The sequence below is a fragment of the Petromyzon marinus genome, chromosome 64, assembly GCF_048934315.1.
Source record: "Petromyzon marinus isolate PM22_M1 ecotype Great Lakes invasive population chromosome 64, UKy_Petmar_22M1.pri1.0, whole genome shotgun sequence".
Lineage (NCBI taxonomy): Eukaryota > Metazoa > Chordata > Hyperoartia > Petromyzontiformes > Petromyzontidae > Petromyzon > Petromyzon marinus.
Genome location: NC_133730.1, coordinates 13,257,032 through 13,263,031, shown reverse-complemented (window position 1 = coordinate 13,263,031; position 6,000 = coordinate 13,257,032).

Genomic DNA, 6,000 nt, shown 5'->3' with positions numbered 1-6,000 from the left:
CTGGAACACAAGACATCCACCGTTGAGCACACGCACGCGCTAATACATAATTTATTTATCACCATGCAGTGGATGTCATAGCATTACTATGTATATGGGACGTTTTATCAATCACGGTTGCTGACCACAGGCCCAAAGGCCCAAAATGCCAAATGGCCAGCAACAAATACCTCTGATTAGCACGGTTGGCTACGTATGGTACGAAAGAAGTTCAACATACGTACAAATAGTAGAAAAGCAAGATACTGATTTCCTGAAAAATATCATAGTACATTTTTGGGGCTTATTTTGAAGCCCCAACATTTTGCACTTCTTCGTGTGGTTGATGTTGAGGCAGAGCAACAACTATAATTTAACATTGAGGTGGTTGAGCCAGATTATTCTATTACAGCTCATTAATTACACAATAATTACCTGCAATAGAACGAGTAAATACACATGGAATTTAGGTGTTAGTACAATGAAGAGGAAATTCCCATTGTGGAAATGACTCGGTCTATACATTCAAAAATGTTCCCTAAATTTACCCACTTGTTTAAGTAAAATTTACCCCGGTTAAGAAATAGATACTTTTTGGAATTTGTCAAGCAATGTATTTTGCTCAGTTTCCTTCCAATGGTGCTATTGGCTCCATGTCATGAGATGAAGAATCCCTGTGCAACTCTCACACAGCAGTGAACCACCTCATGTAAGAGAACAGCTCGTGGAAGGAGATATCATTGCACTACTCATGACATCCCTTCGTGACCGTTTTTTATCCACTAGGAGGTTATTGCAATTTCCTACACATCACGCGACATCAGAAGTGTTTGCTGGAAGAAGTGTTTGGTAACTGGATAAGACCATCAATGAGAAGCCAGTTTAATCATGGCTCGGTGACTGAAACCCAGAGTTTCACGGTTTAACCCAACATCCGAGCAGCACCACATCAGATCTCTAGACTCCTCAGCGCAGGCATACAGATATGGTCAACATATGCGTACATTAACTAATTTGTGAAATTATGAATTACATCCAAATGAAATGTAGTGTGTGCATTACTAGGACGTACCTAAAGGTGCCAGGTTGGGTTCATCCACCTTGGGGATGCTCTGCTCCACGCAGCCTCCTGCTTCCGTGCAGTCCATCCTCTTGATGTCCGAATTCTGGCTGTTGCTACTGCTGCAATTGGTGACGCTGGTGGTGGTCTTCTTTATTTTAATGGACTTAGGTCTACTTCGCTTTTCCTTCTTCTTCTGCTGCAAGGCCATCAACACTTTCATGCTCGTAATAGGATCAAGAGCAGCGTATGGTTTATTCTCACTGACTGGTGAAGCAGTTTGTTGATGTGGAACTAGGCCAAAGCATTCAAGAAAATTGGATTTCATGTCATTTATCTTAACGCCGCTATCTTTTGTCGAAGTGTAATCATGTTCAGGCTTCGGTCTGTACAAGAACTATGCTTGAAGACTTTCATGAGTTTTCAGGATTTCAATAGGACTTAAAAATCCGCAGACTGAGCACATCTCATAGGGCGACGGTGGATTCAACACCGCATTGGCAAAACTGCTGTTATTCACCAAGCCTGGTGCACCCTTTATCATATAATCCTTTTCGTGGCTCTTCAAATGCCTTTTGAATTTTCCTGGCTGATCAAACCTTTGTCCACATATGCCGCACCATTGCTCACGGATCTCCTTATGCGTTCTTACGTGGGATTCTAGGCACCATGCCAGCTGGAATTTTTTCCCACAGACGTCACAAGAGATGAGTTTTTTAGCTCTTGTAACTCTACCGGATTGAGGTGGGGTTGAGACGGGTGCTGGTGAAGTGCCATCGATGGTAAAGGCAATTCTCCCAGCACCACCATGACTCGCAGCGGAGTTGCTCTCGCACATCTGAAACAAAAGACAAAGGTCACGCGCATGACACCCGTGTCACGAGTGTACTCACACAGGCATACTTAAGGTGACATAAGATTCATATATACTACAACTCATTATACCAGAACTCCACAATATTGCAGTTCCTATCATGTACGATTTTACTCCTCTTATCCACCCAAATAAGATTTTGTTTAACAACAATGACGAACTACCTCCATTTTCCTAATGTTACCCACCAAATAGGCCTTTCTGTATATACACACCAACAATATAATGATGGCACCACACGTTCACGCCACTATTCACAACACTCTGACTCGCAATCTCCATATAAGATTGTAATATAATTTCTGTACGAGGGCCGGTCAAAAAGTTTTGGGAATGGACACTTTTTTACAAAAAACTACCTAAAATAGTCTTCATTAAAAGTACAGTATAGTACTATTAATGGCACTTATAAGTGAACGTCATTATCTCTCATGCTAAAATTACAATGTTAACTAGTTACCCAGGAAAGCTTCATTGAGTCTAAGTACTGCATTTTCAGAAAGGTCCCATTGCATTGAGATGTTTGTGTGAGTGGAACCCAGAGAGACCCCACCTTGCATATTGGGAAATAACACAACTCCACACAGATGGATTCAACCCACAAGCTCAAAGCATTCCCTGTTCAACAACGTACTCAGTGTAATGTTTAATATAATTTATTTGGTAATATATAGTATCGTAATTGTATAGTGAATCTACAGCAGTGTGGTATACAGTAGGGTTGGTAAAATAATACATAGTGTAATATTACAAGTCTAATATTATTATAATCTAACGTATAGGGTAGTGTATAGTAACTCAGTGTATAATTCAATGTTGTGGTCTGTCTATGCCAGTTTATAATAAAAAATATTATTTGGAGGCATATTATAATATTTTTTGCGACATAGAAGTGTAATGTATAATAACTTATTGTTAGTAGCTCAGCTTAGTGGAGAATATATTGAGTACATTGATTATATTGATGTAGTTTATATTTAGTTCTTTCACATCGGTTTATTGTATGATAGTTGGGTAGTTGCAGTTCTTTAGCATCAATATACTAAATGCCTCTGTTGATATGTAAACTCTGACTTTAACATAGCTACTTCCGTGACCAGTTACATGCTATTCCTCACATTAACATCATGCTAATCTCCCAGTTACATGCTAATTTCTGACTTTAACATCCTGCTAATATCTCACATTAACATAGCTACTTCAATGCTAAATTATTCTGTTGATATGTAAACTCCTTTGTCAAGGCGCTCTGCTCCTCCCACCCAGCTTAAAATACGCTGCCAAGCTTAGCAGTGTTCATTGGTGCGCTGTCTTTCCGACAGTTCTGTTTCTTCACCTGAGGACGGCTGCTTGTGTTGTGGCCGAAACGTCGTGAGAATTTTATTTTATTATGTTTTATTTTATTATTTCCCTTCTACGTGACTTTACCGAAAGAACCAAGAAGATGAATCCCTGCAGTCACGAAAGCTTTCAATCGAAATTTATTCAAATCAAGTTGTTTTCTTTTTACCACAGTACTTTATGGAATCCTCAAGAATAAATGCATTTTTTGAAGTATTAAACTACACTTGAAGATGTGTGAGAATGTAATTCTGCAGATGCAAGCACAGGCAAACTCGTATCTGCATATACAAGTTTCTGGGCCTCCTCACTTCACCAAACCCGCATTGACCGGCATGGTGAAGTATGGTTAAACAACTCCCACGAACGACATGGTGTGGGGGAGGCCTCTATCAAAACGCTGGATCGACAAAGGGCTGATACATGTCACGACATTGTACGTTAAGATCGTTCTCTCGTCAGCACAAGCCGTCTATGTGGACAATAAAGGGCACGACACACGTGTACACGATGTTTGTGTGCGTATATTCAGCGTGTGTATCACGTAATAATTATATAAGGTCGCGATTATGCTCAAAACGAACCAAATGTATAACATCACGAATAACTTTGGAGGTCTCCAGAGCCTGAACAATATTTGAAGTAGACACTGACCCAGTTACTATTAATAGCTCATATGTGTAGGCTTTGACTTTAACATAGCCATTTCTGTGACGAGTCACAAGCTAATCACTCAGTTATTTCCATGCTAAATTCTCCTAGTTATTTCAATGCTAAATTTTCCTGTTTGATTTTTACTAGGTGCCTCTGTGAATGTGTATGCTTTGACTTTAACATAGCCATTTCTGTGACCAGTCACAAGCTAATCACTCAGCTATTTCAATGCTAAATTCTATGCTAATTCCTTTGTCAAGGGGTGCCTCTGTGGATGTGTATGCTTTGACTTTAACATAGCCATATCTGTGACCAGTCACAAGCTAATCACTCAGCCATTTCAATGCTAAATTCAATGCTAATTCCTTTGTCAAGGCGCTTTGTTCTTCTCACACAGCTTAAAGGTCTCGATCTGAGCTTGGCTTTGTTCGCTCCAGCGCTGTCCTCCAGACAGTCTCGTCCCTTCACCTGATGAAGGCCGCTTGTGTTGTTGCCGAAACGTCGTGAGAATTTTATTGTGTTATTTTATTTTTTCAATTTATTATTTTATTCTCATGCTACGTGACTTTACCGAAAGAACCAAAGAAGATGAACCAAGAATATGGCGTGTAGATGCTGCCATCTGCCGGCCACCAACGTGGCGTGTAGATTCTGCAAATTGAAAAATTAAAATAATAAGCAAAAATCCAGATTCATATTCTTGGTTCTTTTGGTAAAGTCACGTAGATTTAAAAATAATGAAATAAATTAAATTAAAAATAAATCAGAAATAATAAAATTACTTTTATTTGTAATTTTTAAATTGGCATAATCTACACGCCATATTCTTGGTTCTTTCGGTAAAGTCACGTAGATTTGAAAATAAAAGTAAAATAATTAAATGAAAATCATGAATTGTTATTATTATATTTTGATTTAAAGCTTTCGTGACTGCAGTGATTCATATTATTGGTTCTTTCAGTAAAGTCACGTAGAAGGGAAACAATAAAATAAAATAAATATTTTTTAAAAGATTATTAATATTTTTATTTTATTATTTATATTTTCTATCTACGTGACTTTACCCAAAGAACTAAGAATGTAGCGTGTAGATTCTACCAATTTAAAAATACAAAAAAATAAATGGAAAATAATAAAAGCTTTTATTATTTTCAATTTATTATTTTAAAATCAAAATTTTGTTTCATTTTTTTTTTATCTCTGTGACTTTACCGAAAGAACCAAGAATATGAATGTGGGTTTTTTGCTTTTATTATTTTCCATTTCACACTTTTTATTTGATTTGATTATTTTTTTTATTTTCTATCGACGTGACTTTACCGATAGAACCAGGAATATGGCGTGTAGATGCTGCCAATTTCAAAATTTAAATAGATTGAAAATAATAATCAAAATCCAGATTCATATTCTTGGTTCTTTCGGTTAAGCCATGTAGGTTGAAAATAAAAATAATAAAATTAAATAAAAAATCCAAAAGATAAATGGAAAATTATGAAAGCTTTTATTATTTTAAATTTATTATTTTAATTTGTAAATTTTTTTAAAATTGGCAGAATCTACACGCCATATTCTTGGTTCTTTCGGTAAAGTAACGTAGATTTGAAAATGAAAATAATAGAATTAAATGAAAAAATACTAAATCATGAATTTTTTTTTACTTTTCTTTATTATTTATATTTTACCCAAAGAACCAAGAATCTGGCGTGTAGATGCTGCCACCTGCCAACGTTGTTGGCCACCAGATGGCAGCATCTACACGCCATATTATTGCTTCCTTCGGTAAAGTCACGTAGATAGAAAATAATAAAATTTAAAAAATGAAAATTATGAAAGCTTTTATTATTTTCAATTTATTATTTGTATTTTTAAATTAAATTATATTATTTTAATTTTAAAATCTACGTGACTTTAACGAAAAAAAACAAGAATTCGGCGTGTAGATGTTGCCACCTGCCGGCCACCAACGTCGCGTGTAGATTCTGCCAATTTAAAAATTAAAATAATAAATTGACTATAACAAAAGCTTAAATAATATTAAAAGCTTTTATTCAATTGATTATTTTAAAATTGTATTTTTTTTTATCTCCGTGAC